We start from the raw sequence: 24554 nt of genomic DNA on the forward strand, positions 1-24554 counted from the left end.
TCATCGTTCTCTTGAAGCATTAATTAACAATATTAATTTAACAACATTATCACCTGATTTGGAATAAATCCTGCTTGATATACATGAATTAAACTTTGGAAAATACTTTGCTATCCTATTTGCCAACACTTAGCAACAATTTTATAATCTACATTTAACAAAGAAATATGAAGCTACTTTTTAATGGATCTCTATCTTTGTTTTGGAACAACCATAATCAATGCTCTAGAAAAAGATTCTGGAAGAAAGGATGTTTCCACTGCTTGTTCTAATACTTGATGAAATACCGGAAGTAACAACTCATAAAATTCCAACATAAATCCATCTTTTCCTGGAGATTTTCCATTTGGCATCATTTGCAACACTTGTATCCGTATCCGTAAAAGGAGAATCTAACTCTTGAGATTCTAAATCATTCAAGAACAGGTCTAACTCTGCCAAAAAAGATTCTACTCTATCCTCATCATGTACCACCTCAGACTTGTATAAATCCTGATAAAAATAATGAAATTCATCATTAATTTCATGAGGTTTATAAGTAACTTTCGTACCATTTTTGACAGCATTTATTGTCTTAGAAACTTGTTCCATTTTTAATTGCCAAGCTAAAACCTTATGCACTCTTTCACCCAATTCATAAACCACTGCTTAGATCTTTGAATTAATTTCTCCTACTGGTACGTTTGCAAAGTATTATAATGCATTTTTTAAATTCGATAACTATCTTTTATCTTCAGAAACATTCTTCTGCAAATTCTTCTCCAAATTTTTAATATCTTCCTCAAGCTTATTATTATCTTCTGAATGTTTTTTTCTTTAGCAGTGTAACTAATGATTTGACCTCTTAAATATGCTTTTCAAAACATCCATTAATACAAATTTACTTTGCACTGAATTTTCATTTAACTGTAAAAATGTAGTAATTTGATCTGTAATAAAGGTAATAAATTCTGGCTCTTTCAATAATGCAATATTAAACCTCCATCTGTAACAAGTTGGAACCACATCAGGACTAACACATGAAATTAATAAAAGTGAATGATTTGATAATGTACGACTTTTATAATCAGCACTAACTATTCTCCCTTGTAATTGAGTCGACACAAAAATCAATTATTGAAAAAGACTCGTGCCTAGCTGAATAAAATGAAAAATCTTTTTCCATCTGATTCTTCCTCCTCCTAATATCAACCAAATTTAAATCTTTCATGACTTCCAGCAAACTATCCACCATCTTTAACTTTCTTACCAACTTTGGGGATTTACCCAATAAAGGTTCCAAACAACAGTTAAAATCTATTCCCACCAATATATTATTTGCTTGATTTAATCCCATAAAGGCTTCAGTAATAAATTTTTCATCATCTACATTAGGAGCATAAACATTTAACAATGTCCATAACTCAGAAAAGATCTTATAATTTACCATCAATACCCTACCCTTCTTTTCGAATACTTAATCCAATGTAAAAGACAATTTTTTACGAATTAAAATAGCAACTCCACATACCTTAGAATTAAAAGATGAAATAACTTGACCACCCAGTCCCTTTTCAATTTTAAATGTTATTTTTCCATCTTTTCTTAATAAAAGCTAATACTAGTTTTCTTTTTATCTGGTTAAGTTGCAAAATTTAAGTTAGACGTTATAAAAGAATGAACTCGAATACAAAATAGAGGTACAAATACAACTAAGGCTCCAAACTACTACTAAATATATAAAGAAAAACCTGCGCCTCCCCTACTTAAAAAAAAAACCCAAAAAACCCATTTCCCCCCCCTAAGATAACCTCCCCTTAAAAAACACTGCAAAAGCAGTACCCCCCTCTATTAACTGGGTACGGTTAATACCAACAGTGGCTGACGACTTTGGCAATAACTAGGATGTTATCTTTTCCCTAACCAGGCAACTCCAGAATAAAGTACATAGTTCCTTCAAGATTCAGATGTAGTCAGAACTCCCACCTCCAATTCCAACGATTGTTTAGTTTCCAGTTTTCTACCTCCCCGTCCATTTCCAGCTTTATCTATAGTCAACAAAGGGTTTGTAGAAAAATCTTGAATTAACTTGGAATCTGGCAAAGAATTAACAAAAGTTAATGCATCTTGCGCTCTCTCGAAAAATTGAGACTGATACTGCCCATAAAACACCTTCAATATTACTGGATAACGAAAAGCAGACCGATATCCCTTCTACAAAACTGCTTTAGCCACGTTAAACTCTTTCCATCTCAAAATAACCTCCTGACTCAAATCTGCATAAAAAAAACCTTACCTTGTACCATCATCGGGTTTTGATTCATACGTGCTTGCTGAATTGCTGCATGTAAGATAATCTCCTGATCCTGATACCTAAGACGTAATCAATACTGCCCATGGCAGTTGTCCTGGAAAAGGTTTCCTTCTTAAAGCACAATGGGCTCTGTCTAATTCTAAACCCTCAGGGAAATATTAGGAAACCAAAACATCAGAAATCCATTCTTTAAAAAAACTTTGTAGGATTTGTTCCTTCAATACTCTCAGGTAGACCCACTATTTTTATATTATTTTGACGACTTTGATTTTCCAAAGAATCCATCTTTTGCAAAAAAAAAAATTCTTCTCCATTTGCCATCCAGTAATAGAATCTTCAATCTGGTCAACTCTATCTTCATCATTCTTCACTCTGTCTTGAAAAACATCAACAGCTGTCAAACATTTATTAATGTCCAACTTAATTGAGGCAATATCACCAGACATATCAGTTATTCTAACTCTAATGTCAGCAAATTGTGCATCAATACTATTAAAGCTAGTAGATATCCATCAAAGTTTCATTTTGTTTAGTTATTCCTTCCAACATAGCTATCACATCAGGTCCAGGTGAAGGGCTCTGCAAACTTGGTGATTTATATGGAGAAGGTGCCTTTAAAGTTCTAGGCTTGCCTTCCGTGATGTTAGCAGCTGCCATAAGAAGTTCATTATCTTCTTCATCCAAGTAATCCGTAGGTTCTGGGTCTTCTTCATATAGCACTTACCTCTCTAGCAGCCTGGCTGCGTGTCTGGACCCCTCTCCTTGCCAGGCCGACCTCATCAGCACAACGGTGGATGGGCCCCCCCGCAGCCCGGACCCATTTGAGGGTATCGCGCATGTGTGTACTAGCGCGCATACTGGCAGCGGCAGTCACATGAGTGGAGGTCTCTGATAAAGATGAGTTGGCACGCACTGCTGTGCCTAAAGACACGCCGACGTGCGCATACTCACGTCCCCCAGGTCCTCCATGCTCAGCCACGCTACCAGAAGCTCTCAGCGCTGTGTCTCCGTTCCACCTGGAGTGTTGCCAGAGAGGCAGCAACAGAGCCATCTTGCATCGTTGCACGCATCTAGGGCACCATAGCTTCAGATAACTTATCTGAAGGAGTACTTTGAGGCTTTGGGCCCATGGAAAATCGATCTCGAGGCTTCAGTTCCACAAGTTCTTTCTTTTCCAGCACTTTAAAATGTTTTTTTCTGCTCATTGTGGTTTCCCTCTTTTTGCTTCTTTCTTTCTCATAACAGAAGAAACTTTTCCTTAACTTTTTAAATATTTCTCAGTTCATTAAGTTTGGGTTTTAAACTGTCCAGCTGAGGAGAGATGACCACCCATGTCTTCATTCCATCCTGCCACGCCGCTGACTGTACACTTTCTGATCTTATATTTTGTTTCGTAGTAGGCCAGCAGCAATAGAGATTCGCTAAAACAGTGTTACTTTTAAATAATTTTTAATTACTAATAATAACACTTTATTTAAGCCCCAACTATGTGTGAATAGACTTTTAAGTATGTGTGTGTGAGATACCCAAAACTATTACAGATTAGACATAATTCTGTAAAGTCAATTTGAAGTCATTCTTAGACATCCAGTATTGATACGAAGACTCTTAAACTGATGCAAAGAAGTGATTACGAATGAGGTGGGAGAGACTGAGTGACAGACTGCTGAAAACTCTAGTTACCTCCAGAGTGAAGGTCCTTTCAGATGAGTGGTGGTGTGACAGAGGTGTTTGGGAGATAAATAGGGAAGGTCACACACAAACACTTTAAAACACAAAATTTTTGCAGAGTGCTCACAGACTCATGATGAGCTGCTGTTTGCAAAAAGGCGACAATGTAGCAACATGGAGCAGCAGCCTTGTCTAGAAAACATTGCTCTCTGAAAGAGGATGTGATCTTGTAGAAACAAATTATGTAAGGTAGAAGAGGAAAACGTTGCTGCTTCTGGGTGAGACTTGAACTAGGGGATGTAGGCTCAAGATTTCAAACAACCCTGAGATTCATACAACCCTGAGATTCTTTTTCCTGTGGGCTGGGCAGAATTTCTTAATTATTGGTTTGATGGAGATTTAGGATGGAGATGAAGAGGAACTGATTTTCCTAGAGAGTAGTGAATCTAGAATTATCTGCCAAGGAAATAGTAGAGACACACTTCATTAAATATACAGTACAACTCCAATTATCTGAAATCAGATTCTCCAAAATCCTCATTTATCTGAAAATTTTGTAAGGTTATCTGAAACAAATCAGAAATCCTCATTTATCCAAATTTTTTTTGGAGCCGAACTGACCAGGGTTGTCAGGCTGGTGGTGGTGGCAGCACGGTCCTCAGTGGGGAGGTGTTGATGATCGGTGGTGGCGGCCAGCATTTTGTTGGTGATAATCAAACATTTGTGGTGGTACACCATTAGGCAAGTGAAACGGTCCCGCTTGCCACGCACACGGCGGGGCATCTGGCCAAAGTGGCGCCGTCGGGGTTTCCTCCCGTGACCCACGTGATGCCCCGGTGACTTCTGGGCCCCCCCAGCGCGTTTCTCAGCCAGGTCCGGGCTGGGAGTACAAGACAAGCCAGGCAACCTGCAATAAATCAGTTTTGCTCACTGACCTCAACCCGTCCGGTTGTGCGATCCTTCAGTTAGCAGTGTAGCCGGCACTATACATTATTTTAATGCTTAAAAAGCCTTCCTGATATCTGTGCAGTTTGGCTCTGGAAAAAAATTCAGATAAATGAGGATTACTGATTTGTTTTAGATATCCTCATTTATCCAAAATTGTTTGTTGTTTAAGCACATTCATCTTAATATCTAAAAATCTTTTAGAGAATTTGTATAGGAAATTGATACTGTCAAGTTGAATGGCCTAATCCTGCTAATTCTATTTCCTTTTGATGACAGGCATAGAAGTCCGACACGATCAGGATACAAACTACATGCACCATAAATTCGCACTAATTGATGGATCTATTCTTATAAATGGATCTTTGAACTGGACTGCTCAGGGTATTTTCAGAAATAAAGAAAATTTAATTATAATTAAAGACACTGATGTTGTGAAAGCATTTACAGAAGAATTTGAACAACTTTGGAATGAGTATGATCCAACAAAATACACCTTTTCTCTGCAAAAGTAAATGGAAACCACCAGCTGGACCTTGTACAGATTCTACTGTGATCAATCGACAGTACACAGTGGGACTCTGGAAACAGTGGCAAGTAACAGGCAAATATTCTTTGGATAAACAATTTATTTTTCCCTTAGATCTATAATTTTCTATGAATAGTTTGTACTGAAAAGAAAAGCGACTATGATGCATGTTTGTAGATTTATATTTCTTATTAATGTTATTTTTTCTGAAAATGGTCCAGATTAAAAATAGAAAGAAAAAAGGTACAAATAGTGAATTTTGGCTCTAAATTGATAATACATTTAAAGAATTGTATGTACAACATTAGAAAGAACTCCTTTTTAAGAAAGCGTTGACGACTTGGCAGCGGCATTAAGCATAGTGGTTAGCCAATGCTATTACAGTGCCAGCACCTCAGGTTTGAATCTTGCACTATCTGTAAAGAGTTTGGACATTATTCCTGTGTCTGTGTGGGTTTCCTTTCCATCTGTGTGGGTATTTGGTTGGCGTGGGCTGGAAGCGTCCTATTACTGTGCTATATGCCTAAATTTTTAAAAAGTTTATTAAAAAAAAATAAAAAAACAGCGGCAAAAAACATTGGCTAAAAGTGGGAGGTTTTCAAAGAATATCTTGAATCTGGAATTGTAGACAAATTTTGAAAGGTATTTTTGGAGATTAGGACCTAAATGGCTAAAGGCACATATCATTTGTAAGCAAAGTGATGGTTCGAAAGGCCAGAGTTGGAATAAGAGCAAGAGAAGAGCAAAAGGAAAGGAAATTTAGTTTCATGGTCAGAATTCATTTGACCTCAAATGTATCTCAAACCATCATTTGCTTCAATACTTCAATATAATGTGTATTGTCTTAAAATCTCAAGTGACATATTGCTAACTGCCAAATTGGTTGAAATGCTACTGAATTCTGATCCTTGGACCAGAGGGGTATGGATACAAGTCTGGAAACAAAATGGTCCTCGTTTACCTAAATTTACAATATGGAGGTTTTCGAAGAATCCGAACCCTCGATAATGTAGGGGTAAACTAAATATATTTAATTTGGAAATGTAGCAACTGTTTTGCAAGGCTCTACCCTATTAGATTTATGTAATTAGGATATAAAATGCATGTTGTTATAGCTATACTTATTTCACTTGAATTGTTATATTCTTTTATGCTTCATTGTTTGAATTATATGACAACTTTATAACAGTTGAGAATGAACAATGTATGTGTAGCCAAAGGCATTAAGGGTGAGAAAAAGCATAGAACATGGAAATCCACAGCTTAGTACAAGCCCTTTGGCCCATTGTGGTACCGACTTAATAACTGCTTAGAACTTCCTTGCTGAACTGTATGTACCTCCACCACTGTTGCTGTCAGTGCATTCCAGGGCACATCACTCTCTGTGTGAAGAACTTGCTTCTCCCTGGTGTTGGCTGGGGAAAAAGTCTCTGGTCATCCCTACGATCAATGTCTCTCATCATCTTATCAGATCACCCTGACATGCCATATACTATAACTGGCCAGTGCAAAAGCATCTTCATCTGTTATACCAGTAGGGTGGAGTATCTCTACAGCCATAATCAATAGCAAGCAGTCAGTATAATACACCCCCATTATATCATAACATTAAAACCCCTCCAAATACAATAATAGCAAAAGCAACAAAAAAAATCTCAGAAGATCAAGGATTACAAACAGAATTAATGAGAACACATAGCAAAAAAAAAACAAGCTGCAAGCCTGAGATAATACAGGGTCACTATAATTATGGCTAAGATTAGAAATGGTCATAACAGCCTCTGAGGAAGCTTTGCGATTCGTGTTGATCTTCATAAGGGCACAGATGGAGGAGTTTTATCTCTAATCAAAGGACTTCTGTGTGGAAGGGAGTGGAGAGCATGAGAAAACATTCCCATGAAGAGGGTATTGTTCCTCAAGTGTTTCTCGTGATGAGTAGAGAAGGAGTCAGGTCAGTGGAAGGGCTAGCAGGCTGTAGACCAGGTGAGCCTAGATTCCTAAGGGAAATTATGTCCTTTTTTCCAATCAGGAAAAATAACATGAGCATACTGTGGATTAGCATGAAGAATTTGAACACATACTACAAGTGGGTCAGCTTTGCTTGGTCTAACACAGAGGTGGAGAACATTTCATATTGGAAGGCCGCATTAAGTTAGTTGTAATCTAATGAGGCTGCATTCAAGAAACTTCAATTAAATATTCATCAAAATATACATTATCATGTAAAAATCTAACTACTCTGAGCTAACTAACTTCAAAAATTGAAAAAAGAAATTTGAATTCTAAAGTTAACTAACCTTTTAATGTCTTTGTTCTGACTGCTTTTTGTAGGAAAGCATTTGAATATTTGGTTGCAGCTTGGAGGTCTGCAGTTTCAGCTGATACTCTAAATGGATATCCATCATTTGTGACCTTAGGGGCGTCTTAATTTTGGATAGGTAGGAGAATGTAGATACACAGCAATAAGTAATTGAAAAACAGGAAAGCATTTTTCGTGCATGTTGCTGGAGGTATGGGTCTTCTATTGCGTTTTTCCATATTTCAATTGGATCTTTCTTCACTTCAAATAAGGACATTAAAATGTCATTTACTGAGAGCTCAATCAACTCCATCTGTAGTTCTTTAGGATCCTTGGAGACATCAATTTGGTGAGGTTGAAATGTTAATTGTAATGTCATTGTGGCAGGCTGCACCAAAGGAAAACACAGACACAATGCTGTTTGAAGCAACACTGCTTTATTCCACTCACCTAAGGATAGTTGACTGCTAGCTGCTTGCAGGAGTGATCCTGGGAAGAGAGAGAGGGAGCACACGGCCCGGGCCTCTAGGCCCACCTGGTGGTCAGATGTCATTAGCCCGGGTGCTGTGTCTCTAGGCCACCTGTTGGCTGAGTGATGTACTGCAGCATATCATCACATTCACCCCCTTTAAAAAAAGTACTGGTATTACTCACAAGTCCAGGCGTACCGTTGGTTTCCACACCCTCTGGGACCTCCTAGGGAGGGTGCTTGGTTTGGGGTGGGGGTGGCATTCGTTCGGCCGGGTGTTGTGGGTATCCTGGGTGGGTTGGGGGTCCCCGGGGGGGTGGCATTCATCCTCCGTGGTGCGCCTGAGGGGGGTGTGGGTGCTTGGAGGGGTGCCAACGGTACATCGATTGGGTTGGGCTGGGCTGGGGTTCTTCTGCTTCTTCCTCTTCGGCTGGTTCTTCTTTGGCTGGCACCAGGTCCTTCATGGAGACAGAGTCCTCCCTCTCATCGGGGAATGACACAAACGCGTAGTTCTGGTTCGCATGGATCAGCTCTCCCCTCTCGACCAGTGGGTCCATTTTATGCAGTCGGCCATGTTTCTTGATCAGCACCGGGCCCAGTGAGATCATTCAACATGTCACCTCCGAGCTTAGGGTTGATTTCCTTGTGAAAGAGAAAAATCCGTCATGTGGGATCATGTTCGTGGCAGTACACAATAACGAGCGTATCGCGTGTAACGCCTCAGGTAACACTTCCTGCCACCTGGATCCCGGGAGGTCCTTTGACTTTAGTATCAGAAGGACCGTCTTCCAAATGGTACCATTCTCCCTCTCTACTTGCCTGTTCCCTTGGGGGTTGTAGCTTGTGGTGCGGCTGGTAGCTGTCCCCCTCTCTTGGAAGAATTGCTGCAGTTCAGTAATCATGAAGACTGCCCCCCCTTTCTGTGTGGATGTAATTAGGGTATCCACACAGGCTGAAGATGGGTTTCAGGCATTTAATTACTGCTGCCGTGGACACATCGGCACAGGGGATGGTGAAAGGGAACCGGGAGAACTCATCTATCACAGTAAGGAAGTAACAGTTGTTATTGGTGGATGGGAGGAGGCCTTTAAAGTCGATGCTGAAACTCTAATGGCCGGGTGGATTTGATAAGGGCTGCCTCGGTCGGGCGGTAGAACTGTGGTTTGCACACCCGGCCGAACGAATGCCACCCCCACCCCAAACCAAGCACCCTCCCTAGGAGGTCCCAGAGGGTGTGGAAACCAACGGTACGCCTGGACTTGTGAGTAATACCAGTACTTTTTTTAAAGGGGGTGAATGTGATGATATGCTGCAGTACATCACTCAGCCAACAGGTGGCCTAGAGACACAGCACCCGGGCTAATGACATCTGACCACCAGGTGGGCCTAGAGGCCCGGGCAGTGTGCTCCCTCTGGAAGTGATACATATATGACAACCCCTTGAAGTAGTCCTTGCCTCTTCTGCTGAGAACGGCAAGTTGGTGTTCTTAATGAAATGGAACATCCTGGTCATCCGGGGTGCCCCAGCTCACTGTGGATGTACTACAGCTCGTACGAGTGTTGAGTGGCTGTGCAAGCACACCTGGACAACGCGTCCAGGGCCTCATTGAACTTACCAGGGCGGTATTGGATGTCATACAAGTAAGTTGTTCGATCCTCCAATGTAAAATTTTATCATTCTTAATTTTCCCCCTGTTCTGATTGTCAAACATAAAAGCTACTGACTGTTGGTCTGTGGCCAGTGTAAAGTGGCTGCCTGCCAGGTAGTGCCTCCAGTGCCTCACTGTCACCATTATGGCCTGGGCATCTTTCTCCTCTGCTGAGTACATGGTTTCTGAGCCCTGCAGCGTTTGAGAAAAGAAAGCCACAGGGTGTCCCTCCTGGTTCAGGGTGGCTGCTATGGCCGCCTCACTGGGGAGAGGGAATTCTTTTGCTCTCATTTGTGAATGGGCCCTGTATGTGTACTGGGGTATCCACTGCGCGTAATAGGCAAATAAGCCTAGGCATCTTTTGAGCGATTTGGGCATAGTGGGGATGGATAGGTCCATCAGAGCCTGCATGCGAGCAGGATCTGGTCCCACCTCCCCATTCTGTACTACGTAACTCAACAAAGCCAGCTTCTTAGCCCCAAACACACACTTGTCTTTGTTGTATGTCAGGTTGCATTCTTTGGCTGCCTCCAGGAATCTCTTTAGGTTTGCATTGTGGTCGTTCACCGAGTGCCCGCAGATGCTAATATTGTCCAGGTACGGAAAACAGCCTCCAGGTGGTAGTCGTCCACCAGTCGGTCCATTTCCCTCTGGAACAGTGATACCCCATTAGTGACTCCAAATGGGAGTTGGAGGAACTGATAGTCGGCCATCGGTTTCAAATGCCATATAGGGCCTGTTGACCCTCCTGATCGGCACCTGGTGGTATGTAGCTTTGAGGTCGATAGTGGAGAAGACCTTATACTGGGCTATCGTATTCACCATCTCGTTAATCCAACTTTGTGAGGGGCCGTACACAGCCTTTAGAGCCTCGTAGAAACCCCTGAAGTCGCCAATGTCCGCGCTGAGCTGTGTTCGTTTGGCGAGGCTAGTCCACCACTCATTTTGGATCTCCCGGAGTTTGCGCTGAAGATGGCTGCATGCGCGACGGAAGGCTTGTTTCTTCTCTGGACAGGACGGCTTTGTAAGGTGAGCCTGGTGGGCAGCTCGCTTCTTTGCCAGCAGCTCCTGGATTTCCTGGCTGTTTTCGTCAAACCAGTCCTTGTTTTTCCTGGAGGAGAAGCCCAGTACCTCTTCAGTGGATTGCAGTATGGTAGTCTTCAACTGATCCCAGAGGGTTTCAGGGGACGGGTCCGTGAGGCGGGTTGCAACGTCGAGCTTTGCTTTGAGGTTTGCCTGGAAGTTTCCTCTCGCTTCGTCTGACCAAAGCCCGCTGCGCAGCTCAGACGGCAAAGTCCTCCTCAGCGACAAGATCTCCATCCTCAACCGATGGTCAGAACACTTCCAATCTCTTTTCAGTACCAACCGCTCAGTCCAAGATTCCGCCCTGCTCCAGCTCCCTCAACAGCCCCTAAGGCTAGAGCTGGATGAGGTTCCCACCCTGGATGAGACATATAAGGCAATCGAACAACTGAAAAGTGGCAAAGCAGCAGGTATGGATGGAATCCCCCCAGAAGTCTGGAAGGCTGGCGGCAAAACTCTGCATGCCAAACTGCATGAGTTTTTCAAGCTTTGTTGGGACCAAGGTAAACTGCCTCAGGATCTTCGTGATGCCACCATCATCACCCTGTACAAAAACAAAGGCGAGAAATCAGACTGCTCAAACTACAGGGGAATCACGTTGCTCTCCATTGCAGGCAAAATCTTCGCTAGGATTCTACTAAATAGAATAATACCTAGTGTCGCTGAGAATATTCTCCCAGAATCACAGTGCGGCTTTCGCGCTAACAGAGGAACCACTGACATGGTCTTTGCCCTCAGACAGCTCCAAGAAAAGTGTAGAGAACAAAACAAAGGACTCTACATCACCTTTGTTGACCTCACCAAAGCCTTCGACACCGTGAGCAGGAAAGGGCTTTGGCAAATACTAGAGCGCATCGGATGTCCCCCAAAGTTCCTCAACATGATTATCCAACTGCACGAAAACCAACAAGGTCGGGTCAGATACAGCAATGAGCTCTCTGAACCCTTCTCCATTAACAATGGCGTGAAGCAAGGCTGTGTTCTCGCACCAACCCTCTTTTCAATCTTCTTCAGCATGATGCTGAACCAAGCCATGAAAGACCCCAACAATGAAGACGCTGTTTACATCCGGTACCGCACGGATGGCAGTCTCTTCAATCTGAGGCGCCTGCAAGCTCACACCAAGACACAAGAGAAACTTGTCCGTGAACTACTCTTTGCAGATGATGCCGCTTTAGTTGCCCATTCAGAGCCAGCTCTTCAGCGCTTGACGTCCTGCTTTGCGGAAACTGCCAAAATGTTTGGCCTGGAAGTCAGCCTGAAGAAAACTGAGGTCCTCCATCAGCCAGCTCCCCACCATGACTACCAGCCCCCCCACATCTCCATCGGGCACACAAAACTCAAAACGGTCAACCAGTTTACCTATCTCGGCTGCACCATTTCATCAGATGCAAGGATCGACAATGAGATAGACAACAGACTCGCCAAGGCAAATAGCGCCTTTGGAAGACTACACAAAAGAGTCTGGAAAAACAACCAACTGAAAAACCTCACAAAGATAAGCGTATACAAAGCCGTTGTCATACCCACACTCCTGTTCGGCTCCGAATCATGGGTCCTCTACCGGCACCACCTACGGCTCCTAGAACGCTTCCACCAGCGTTGTCTCCGCTCCATCCTCAACATCCATTGGAGCGCTCACACCCCTAACGTCGAGGTACTCGAGATGGCAGAGGTCGACAGCATCGAGTCCACGCTGCTGAAGATCCAGCTGCGCTGGATGGGTCACGTCTCCAGAATGGAGGACCATCGCCTTCCCAAGATCGTATTATATGGCGAGCTCTCCACTGGCCACCGTGACAGAGGTGCACCAAAGAAAAGGTACAAGGACTGCCTAAAGAAATCTCTTGGTGCCTGCCACATTGACCACCGCCAGTGGGCTGATAACGCCTCAAACCGTGCATCTTGGCGCCTCACAGTTTGACGGGCAGCAGCCTCCTTTGAAGAAGACCGCAGAGCCCACCTCACTGACAAAAGGCAAAGGAGGAAAAACCCAACACCCAACCCCAACCAACCAATTTTCCCTTGCAACCGCTGCAATCGTGTCTGCCTGTCCCGCATCGGACTGGTCAGCCACAAACGAGCCTGCAGCTGACGTGGACTTTTTACCCCCTCCATAAATCTTCGTCCGCGAAGCCAAGCCAAAGAAAAAAATCCAACTTTGTGAACTTATTAATGGTCTGGCTGTAGATGACCACTAAGCGTAGTTTTTCCCCCGTCTTTGCTATGACTACCTGGGTTCGCCATGGCCTGTTGCTGGGTTCAATAAAGCCCTCCTGCAGGAATCAGTGTGTCTCCATTTTAATGAAAGCTCTGTCTCTGGGGCCGAACCTCCTACTCTTTGTGGCTATGTGTTTACAGTCTGGGGTGAGGTGGGTAAATAAGGGCGGGGGGGGCCTTGATATTAAGGACCGATAGCGTACAGTGCTTTTGGCTCATAAGCACTAGCGGGGGCTGTGATCCGTTGTGGACGACAGTGAGGCTCTCCAGCTGGCAATGGAAGTCTAATCCCAACAGCACCGGGGTGCAGAGCTGTTCCAGGACCAGCAGACGGAAGTCCTTATACTCCCTCCCTTTTATTTCTAGTGTCACCACACAATACCCCTTTACTTCCACTGAGTTTTTGTTGGATGCTAGGAGAATCTGCCTTTTGCTGCGGTATATGGGGACCCTTGGTCTTTGGCTAATTTCTGCTCTATGAAACTCTCCATACTACTGCTATCCAACAGACATTTAAATTTCAACCCGTTCAACCGCATGGAGACCGTAGTCTCTGACAAACTGAGTGGACTCGCCTGATTGATCCTGAGGGAACCCAGCATGCACTCCTTGGTCTCCTCGTGGTCTCTGTAGTAGTGGTGCTCCTCCTCTGGATCCCAGGTCCAAGATAGCTGCTCCTTCTGGGCGCACATGGCATTCCTTCCTGGCTGACCTGGGGAAGAAGCAGAAGTATCCTGCCACCCATTTACGTGACAATGGGTCTTGGCGGTCACCTGCAGGCTCCTGCAGACCCAAGCATAATTGTCTCGTTTTCTACATTTCAAGCAGTCCGCTTCTCTTGCTGGGCAGCGTGCCTGGGTGTGGGGGATTTGGCTGCAGAACTGGCATCTACAGGTCGCATCTGACTGAGCCGTCGTTGCTGCAGCTGTTGTCATCTCCACATTATTAGCCCGATTTTGGCGGGGTGTCAGTGAGTCCAGCAGGGTTGGAGTGGGGGGGGCGGAGCTTGGTGCTGTGGTTGGGGAGGTATTCCCCAAGGTTGTTTCTAGCGTTTCCATGACCTCTGCCACCCTCACGGCCTCTTCCAGGGACACTGCTTTGTTCTAACAGCGCTGGCGGATTTCATTTAACCGGACCCCCGCCACAAGCGTGTCCCTCATCAGTTCCTGCGCTATTTGCTGTGGGGTTCTAGCGCGGAAGTTGCATGCCCGTGCTAAGGCTCTTACTGAGAGCATGAAATCCTGGAAGGACTCCCCTGGTGGTTGTCTTCTGGTCAGGAAATGGTGTCTCGTGTGTACTTCGCCTCTCCCTTGGAGATGAACTGGAGCATGTCTATAGCCTCCCTGTATGAGGCGCAGTCTTGGACTAACGCATACGGGAGGTCTCCCAGCTGGGCCACCAGCAGCATGAAAAGGTCTTCCGGGGGCGCAGTAGGCATCATCACACGAGTGTAGTTCAAGAAACAATGTCTCCAACAGCTGAAGTGCGTGCGCAGGGGGCCCGGGGGTCTAGTTCCAGGTGGTCCAGCCGTAGCATCGTTAAGAGGTACTGCCGTTGATTTATTTCTAGGCACCTCAATCGTGCTGGGGCTGGGAACTGTTGCCCCCACTGATGGACATGGGACTCTTCGTTACCTGGTAGGCGTTCGCTGAGGATCCGGCATCCTCGCTCTCATCTCCGTGTCTGAGCCAGTCTCCACCAGGTTTGGGAGGCTCACACACATCTCAACCATGGAGGGTTTGTCCCCCTCCTCGATCTCCTCCTCATTCTTGGGTGGGATCGCCCACATTTTATGTGAGTGGAATAAATTGTGGCAGGCTGCACAAAAGGGAAACACAGACACACTGCTGCTTGGGGCAACACTGCTTTTATTCCACTCACATAAGGAGAGGTGACTGCTAGCTGCTTGCAGCAGTGATCCTGGGAGAGAAAAGGAGCACACAGCCCGGGCCTCGATTTTATACTGTGGGCCCTTTAGGCCCACCTGGTGGTCAGATGTCATTAGGCCGGGTGCTGTGTCTCTAGGCCACCTTTTGGCCGAGTGATGTACTGCAGCGTATCATCACAGTCCGGATTCTCAGTCGGTGAACCTTTCATTATATTCTCCAATTAATGTCTAAAATAGCTGTGTATTCTTCAAATGATTCACATGAATCTTCCTGTTCATCAATGACCTTTGCTAACTGGGGAAAATGTTCATTCAAAATTTCCTTTTGAAGAAGAAGAGTTTTTTATGGAAAGGTAAGTTGTCAAGAGTTTCAATGCAGAAGTTGACGTGGAGATATGATTTAGGTGGACTTCAATTACCACATTTTCAGAATTATTATGAGGCGGCACAGTTAACATTCATCAATAGGTTGTTTGATATGAGCAAAGGTAGAGTTGGACCAGATTTTTGAAAATGCATCAATTTATATATAAATGGAATCCTTTTCTTTTGCAAAAGTATAAATTACCAGTATTGAAACATTTAATGGATATATGGTACAAACGGGATCAAATGATAGGAACTAGAGGTAAAATTTAAGACACCATTATATCAGAACAAGATAATTCCTTTTTCTCTAAATAATCCCTATTTGAAAGACTGGGAAATGAAAGGTGTGAAATTAGTAGAGGATTGTTTTGAAGTAGGCATGTTTCTTTCTTTTAATAGATTTAGAGAGAAGTTGGGTATATTACTGAATTCTTTTATTTGCCTACTATCAAGTTCGAGATTTATTGTTAGAAAAATTTTGAAGAGAATTGGTGTTCCCTGGTCAAATGAAATTTAAGATATTGCTGATAAGGGAAAGAAGGCTTATTTCCAAAATGTATGTGTTATTACAGGAAAAGATGATATGCATAAAACTAAGGACAAATGGGAGAAGAATTTATCTACTACATTATCTTGGGATGAATGGTCGAATATGTGTGTTGATAGTGTCACGAAATTAATTAATGTGAGATATAGTTTGGTTAATTATAACTTTTTACATTAGTTCTATTTAATGTATTTAACCCCTGAGAAGTTGAAAACATATGGTTTTAGTTCTTCGGATTTGTGTTTTTTGATGTGGAGAACAGACGGGTATTTTCTTACATTCAGTATGGACATATATAAAAATTAGACCTTTTTGAGGAAAAAATTAAATTTTTTGGAGATTTATTTAAGAGAAATTTGCAACTTGACCCATTTGTGTGTTTACTGGGTTATATAAATACATTAACGACAGGATTGCGATTGGACAAATCTCAAATTGCATTTATATGTTTAGGGTTGGCAGTAGCTAGGGAATGTATAGCTATTACGTGGAAAAATGATGTTGAATTGAATATACAAAGATGGCATAACGAATTACAATCGTGTCTATTTGGAGAAGATAACATAATTTGCAAAATAATTATCTTTTTTTATTAAAATGTGGAATTTATATTTGGAATGTATGGGTTTGGATATTAAGTAAGTGTTTATATTTGTGATGTTAAGGGTTGGCACACCAGGCAGCAACCATTAAATACTCGGCATAATTATTTTTCTTAGCTCCGAGAGGGGGTGGGTTAAGGGAATGGGGGTAGTAAGGGGTAGGGGGTGTTTGTTTTTGTTAGATTATTTTATATATATGTATTTTGTAAAATTTCTAAATAAAACTTTAAAAAAAAGGAATGATTAGCTTTCTAGATTGTACCATTACTGCGCTCCACTTGACCATTACCCCGTGGGTTATAGCTTGTAGTATGACTAGTAGCTATACACCTATCAAGAAGGTATTGCCTAAGTTCAGAACTCATGAAAGCTGACCCTCTGTCACTATGAATGAAGTTAGGATAACATATCGAGACATTTAATAACAGAACTAGCAGAAACGTCAGCGAAGGGGAAATGAGAGAATTCATCAATAATGTAAAGGAAATAGGAATTCTTATTATTTGAAGGTAGTTGTCCTTTAAGATCCAAGCTGAGGCATTCAAATGGTCTAAACGTCTTTATGTGGAATGGTTTAGACTCCGCACAGACGGGACACTTGTTAGTCAGTTTCTTGATGTCTTCTAGTGAGTACGGCAAATTAATGGACCACATTGTAGCGGCTACTACGGTAGATGCGACTAAATAAAGGCAAACACACACAAAGGTAGTCAACTCAAGACTGGTTTATTGCAGACATACACAGACCTTTTATTCCCTGTCTGTTAATGAGCTTGTTAGTGAACAGCTGTTGGTCCACAGGTTAAAGCTATGAGCCATTAGCACCCCGTGCCTTCAGGCAGGGGCTTCATCTGATCAACTCACTGTACTTTGGTGCCCAGCACTGCTAGCCCGCAGTGTGTCCGGTAAGTCTGCGAACTGAAGGTGGCGGTTCGCAATACCGTGCTGTGTGCCCGCTACAACATAATGATAAAATCTAGTGACCCCTGGATGACATAATTCATCGAGAAGGTATTTTAAACAGTCTAGCTGCAGACTTGCACAGGTCATGTGAGAAAGCGCGTCCGGAGGGTAATTGAATTTTCCTGGGTGACCAAGTATATCGTAATCATAAGTAGAAAACTCAATTCGCCAACGACTGATCTTATCATTTTTAATCTTGCTCTTCAATTTAGTGTTGAACATGTAGGCGACAGATTTTTGATCAGTCAGTAAAGTGTATTTCCTTCCAGCTAAAAGGTGTCTCCAATAGCAAATGGATTCTACAATAGCTCATGCTTCCTTTTCGATAAAGGAATGTCTTAACTCTGGCCTGTATAATGCCGAGAGAAAAAGGCTACGGGTGTACCAGCTTGATTTAGCCTAGCTGCTAAGGCCCAATCTAATGTATCAGATTCCACTTGGAATGGTAAATCCTCATCAGTAGCTGACTATTTTCAAAAGCACAGAGGGCTTCTTCAGACAGGGGAAAACTAGTAGTTTTAAACAATGACCATGCTTTATCTGTGTAATTGGGCACCCAATAAGCGTAATAGGAGAAAAACTACAGGCAATGCTTGAGGGACTTCTGTGTTGCAGGTGGGGGTAGATCCATGAGTGGTCTCATTCTTTCTGGGTCTGGTCTGATCTCCCCTTTACTCACTACATAGCCTAGTATAGCCAGGCGTTTAGTGTGGTATACACACTTCTTGTTGAGGGTTAAGTGCAGATGCTTGGCCACCAGGAGAAATTTTTGTAATTTCCAATCTTGATTATTTAAGTCCTTCTCCAGATAAGGATAGGTGGCTTGCAAGTTATGAGCTTATCCATCTCTCTTTGACAACTCCAAAAGGAAAACTTTTAAACTGCAAAAAGTATGCCATCTGCCTCAAAAGCTGTAAACTGCCTTTCAACTTTGTGAATAGGCACCTGATGAGAAGCTGATTTCAGATCAATTGTGGAGTATATTTTGTATTGTGTAATCTGGTTTACCATGTCTGAGATACGAGTCAGGGGATAAGCGTCCAGTTGCATAAACCTGTTTATAGTTTGGCTGTAGTCCACGATCATTGTTTCGCGCCATTTTTAATGACTACAACTTGTGCGCGCCAAGGACTTGTACTTGATTTTTTTCTTTCAATAAACATCTAACCACATTCTTAATAAAGAGTCTGTCCTCTTTGCTGTAGTGCCTACTTTTTGTAGCTATAGGCTTACAATCCAGGGTTAAATTGGTAAAAAGACATGGAAGTTTAATCTTTAGAGTTGATAACCCGCAAACAGCCTCTTGGGGTATCGTGATTGATGGTAATGGGCTGTTAAACACCAATATGATTCTTTTCATTTGGCATTGGAAATCTAATCCTAAAATCATCGGAGGGCACAGACCGGGGAGCACGTGCAATTTGAAATCTTTATATTCATTTCCCTGTACCTTCAGGGTTATTTTACAGCAACTTGTCTTGTTTTAGTCGAGAACAAGCCATAAAATTTTGATAAGATTCAGGGCGCTAGCGATGGTAGGGTGAATATAGCTGTCAGTACTGCCCGTATCGAACAAACAGTCAATAGGCTCCCCGTTTACCTTCACCTTCATCGCGGAATGCTTCAGGTCATCTTGATTAATCGACATGGACGCCAAAACAGGGACTCCCTGCGGTGTTGATTTGTCGGTGTTCGCCACATCGCTGGCAGTTCCACTTACAATTTCAGAAGAAGAAGGAGAAGAGGAAGAAGAACTGGATGAATCGTTGGCTCTCCAGGTCAACACAGCGGTCTTGCGGCAACACCCCTGCTTATTACTAGCGCTTGAGCGCTGCTGCTTCTTACTCTTCAACTCACGGCGTGAGTTAGGTGAGGACTCTCGCGCATGGCAGGGTCTGGCCCAGTGCCCTCGCTTTCCATCGTTGGCACAATTGGCTTGACACGTGGGGCACTGAGAGCGAACGTGTCACGCCAAACCGTAGAAGTAGTATCTTCTGTAGCGGCTTTTATGCTGCGGTTTAGTAATGCTCAGCAGTGGATCATTGCTGTGGGCCGGGCCTTGAGGGTACTGCTTCAGCACCTCTTTCTTTCTCGAGGGCTTTCACACTTTGTAGAGCACCCCTAAGGGTCTTCGCTTGTTGTAGAGCAGCATTAAAGGTTCGGCCCGGGGTCTCCAGTAAATGTTGCCTGATGCACCCCAACTCAAATCCACTTATGAACGTGTCCAGAATCAAAGATTCTCAGTGGGCTTCGGGTGTGACAGCATCACAAGCACAGGCTCAGGATAACCCTTTTAGTGCGGACGCAAAAGCATCCTCGCTGTCTCCGGCTTGTTGTCTTCAAGTGTGATGCTGATGTCTTACGAACAAAGTGTTTTGTGGCTTGGAGTAGGGTACTTCTCCGAGGAGAGCCATAAGGTGGTCCATTTTCATTGTGTCTTGCACGACATTGTTCACTCGCATGTAGGCTTCAAAACACTGGAGCCAGTGGTGAAAAATTTCTCCAGCTTGGGTGGTATCTTGATCTTTCTCGAGCCTTCCAGGTTTCAGGGAAGTACTCCTGTTTGCTCATCTGTTAATAAAATTGATATGCCATAGACATGGACCAGACAAGTGTTATACTAATACTGGGCTTTTATTAACAGACTATAACCACCACTAAATTGGCCAGTGGGAAAGCATCTCCATCTGTTATACCAGTACAGTGGAGTATCTCTACAGCTATAATCAATAGGAAGTAGTCAGTATAATAGGCACCCCCTCCCCCCCATTACATTATCACACACCCCTCATACTCTTTCTCCAATCCTAGCAACATTCTTGTAAATCTTCTTTGCATCATCTCCATGACATCCGCATGTTTCCTGCAGTGAGATAACCAGAACTGAACCAAATATTCCAAGTGGGGTTGAACCAGTGTCTTGTATGACTGTAACATTACTTCATGGCTCTTGATCTGATGGTTAATGAAGGCCAACACACCATGTGCTTTCTTAACAACACTATCCTCCTGTGCAGTAGCTTTGAATGTACTATGTACACAGACACCAAGATCTGTGTTTGTCAACACTGTTCAGAGGCCTCCCAGTAACCTTGTATTCTGCCTTCAAATTGACATACTGAAATGAAACACCTCACATTTTTCTGGATTTAAACTCCATCTGCCACTTTCAGACCAGCTCCCATCCTATCAATGTCCCTTAGTAAAATCTGGCTATCCACACCACCACCCACTTTTGTGTCATCCACAAACTTACTAACCCACACTTCCTCTTCCAAGTCATTTACAAAAGTCACAAAGAAGAATGGTTCCAGATCCCTGCAGAACACCATTGGTCATCCATGCAGAACTCAAACCATCCACAATCAGCCTCTGCCTTGGTGTAATCCTTGTACTTTACATCCACTGCTGTACCTTCATCAATGTTCTTTGAATGGGAACAACATTTGCAACCCTCCAATCCTCCGGTATTTCTCCTGTCCTCCATGATGATGTGACCATGCTCAGCAGTGTCCTCCCACACTTCCCACAGTACCCTTGGGTAAATGTTGTCTGGTCCTAGCATCTTATCTAACTTAATGCTTTTCAAATGTTCCAGCACATCCTCTTTCTTCATGTCAGCATTATTTAGTGCCTCAGTCTGTCCTGTCATCCTCACAATTGCCAAGGTCCTGGTGAATACTGAAGCAAAGTATTCATTAAGGATCTCTGCTATCTCCTCCACACTTCCATTAACACCCCTGATGGGTCCCATCTTCACACGTCCTCTTGCTCTTCACATACTTGTAGAATGCTTTGGGGGTTTCCTTCTCATGGCTCCTTCCAGCTCCAAAGTCCTTTGTTAAGCTCATTCCTGGTAATATTGTAATTCTCTGGACTAGAGCTGTATTAGTTCCTAACTTTCTAAACCTCTCGTAAGGTTTTCTTTGGCTCGAGAGATGAAGGTAGCTGCTCTGCTATTTAAGAAACCCCGTGCCAGAATCGTGTTGTCTGAGAATATTTTTGCACCACATTCCACCATGAACGTGCAGTGTGCTCTGCAGATGAAGAGCCAATCATTTGTTTCTCGGCAAGTAGCAATGGCACTTCTAGCTGATTCCTGATCCCACAGTCAGTTATTCCAAGCCTTTGGCACAGGTTTATTGCCACTTTAAGGTGTTCAGTCATAATCCAGCAGATGGTAACCTCGCACCAATGGTTCTCCACCCAAGTGCAGACACCAAGTGTCTGAACCTCTGGTTCATCTCGTACTGAGCAGGATTGCTATTGCAGTAACACACGAGCCCTTTTTTCACTGCCGACTTGCCTAGGGAATGGGAAAAATTGCAGCATTTCACACTACACCATTATTTGCTATCTGGATTTTAAGGGGGATCCTACCTTCAATGATGGTGTCACAGTGAGTATTCAATAGTCACACAGGAAGTCTAATCGGGAAGTTGGTAATGGAGAACAGGTTTGATTTTTGAATGCTGGCCCTACAACTCTGTGGGTTGTGTTGGAAACAGGCAAATCTCATCATTGCATTTAAGGAAAGAATGGCTTGGAAGAGTGCTATTTTATGGAGCATAGGAGGAGAATAAAGGAGGAAGAGGAAGCTAAGCAGACTAAGTTGGTTAGTCGCACACATAAGTGGAAGGTTATTCCGACTTATTAGAACGCATGTTTAAATCTAGCATTGTGAAAGGAAGATTGCAGAGGGCCGTGCTCTGGTGTAAGTATGATGAAGAATGGTGGGCACATTTCCGAATGTCCAAGAGTGTGATCGTTTAGTACAAGAAGTGCAATTAAACCACAGAGTTTATTAGAGCCAAGCCAGCGGGAATGAGCAGTAAGTAGGGCTGGGTTGACAAGGCCACCTCCCCTAATACTGTTCAACCTCATTCAAATTACAAGGTTACAGAGTACAATATTGAAGGCATTTTTATTGCATAGGATTAGGTAACTATTTCCTTGAGAGTATTGTTACAGGCTGAGGTGTTATAGTCAGTGTTTGCTCATTTCTAAAGGCAGGAAAATGGTTATCTTTGATTGGCTTTCTATATGTACATAATATAATTTAAAAATATGAATTTGTGGCATAGAAGATGAAGGTAGTTTAAAAGGTCCTTTAAGACAGCACAGAACTGTTAGCCTGGCTCTTAGCACATGTAAATGGTTGCTTCCCCAGCAATCTTCATATTCATTATCTTTAGGCACTTTCAGGTGCTCCAGGGAAGATCATGCGGTGGCAGTCACGGCTGGGAGAGTGCAGTTGGCACATTCAAGTGGTCGCGGAGAGGATGCCTTTCTGTCACTTGAACGTGCCAGCTAATGGATAGCCGTCTACCAGTGATAGCTGTCTCCTCGGGACTGTGGCCTAGTCCTGCCCATGCTGCCTTGACGTCATTTATAGCGCGTCAAGGCATGACTGACAAACAACTCAGGCATGACTCCTGCCTGCCCGACTCGCGCTGCTGGTCTCCTGCCCGACTCGTGCTGCCGGTGCTGTGCGTTTTATTAAAAAAAAATCCATTGAAACCCAGAGTCGATGGCTGATGATGTCATCAGCCCGCCCCCTGGCAGCCCAGCTGCTTTCAACTGCCACGAGGGATACTCCAAGCAGGATATTACACCTACTGGAGAAGGGTTAGGTAAGTAGACCTCCAAGCCGGGGAATCCAGTTTCAGATGGCCACCCAACATCTGCATAGGAGTACAATGTGCAGCTTTACATTCGGGTATTGTGAGTATCTGAAAGTGCCTTTTAACAAGGTTAGCTGAATTCTAAATACTGAAACTAAGCCTCTGTAGACCCATCGGTGCCGTTGGTCATTCTGTAGGCTTTTGACGTTTCCGCATTCTGCTTGACAAGTTTGTAATGCCGTTGGCTGTTTTTGGGTGGGAAACCGTTTATGAATGGGCTGCTTTTAACAGCTTGTTATGTGTAATGGCAGGTAATAGCGCTGTTGTGTACAGAGGACCAGGAGGTGGCTTTACGGAAGAGGTGATAATGGATTGTTGTCTGGAATGTTATTAGTTGCAGTTAACCTGTCTGTGTGGGGATTTTCTTGACTAATGCCTACTTCTTAGTACAGTCACAGCAAGTGTTTAAAAGTCTCCTCTACCTTAATACAGTTATAATAATTGTTTCAAAGTATCCAACATATTAACTCTATTACACTTATACAACACATTTATTTCATGACATTATCAAACAGAATTGAGGTGCAAGGTAACAAACTGCAGGCCTCTGGTACCTTGGGTTCAACTTGCTATTGTGTTGTGGCGGTATGCCACACCACGTGATTATCAATCCATCAATGTTCTATTTGGTATGGGTATTTCCACTGTGTATACTGTGGTAACCCAAGTTACTGCCACATGGGGTCACACTCCCTGTCATCCTCCCATCTCCCTCAGGAGCTCACGGATCTTGGTGGTCATCTCCTGCACCTGGGTGGGTCTCCTCTTCCCCATTTTCTCCGATCCTGCAGAGCAATGGAACGAAGGTGAAATAAACCACGTGACTCCTCTCGGGCTAAAGCACTTAGGAGAGTTGCACTCGTGCAATACAGTCTTGTTTCTGATGCGCCTCTGCCCTGGACGTGCTGGGGCAATTGAAGAGTCTGTGGACACGACCCTCTTCGTACTGGGTGATGGCACGTGCTCTGGGCTCCTCATACTGGCAGTGGGTGTCGCTCTTCAGGGGCGCTCCTCCACAGACTCCTCTATTCCACTGGCCTCTGCTGCATCACTGGTCTCACAGTTGACAGGGGTGGCACATAATTTAGAGCTTCCTTGAGGGAGTTTCAATGTCTTTGGAGGTTGCTGTCACTGCGGAGCTGCCTGCCTTGCTGTAGAGCTCATCGAAAGAACCAAAGACTTGTTGATCCAAACCAAGGCTTTTATTAGCAAAAGACAGGAGCTCTTCACAGGTGGCCGACCAGTCTGGAATGATCCGACCTGGCTAGGGACACAACCCTTTAAGGCCCAGACAGTAGGCGTGGCTAAGCTCTCAGCCAATCGCTGTAAGCACAGTCATTACA

This window comes from Narcine bancroftii, chromosome 3, assembly GCF_036971445.1.
Source record: "Narcine bancroftii isolate sNarBan1 chromosome 3, sNarBan1.hap1, whole genome shotgun sequence".
Lineage (NCBI taxonomy): Eukaryota > Metazoa > Chordata > Chondrichthyes > Torpediniformes > Narcinidae > Narcine > Narcine bancroftii.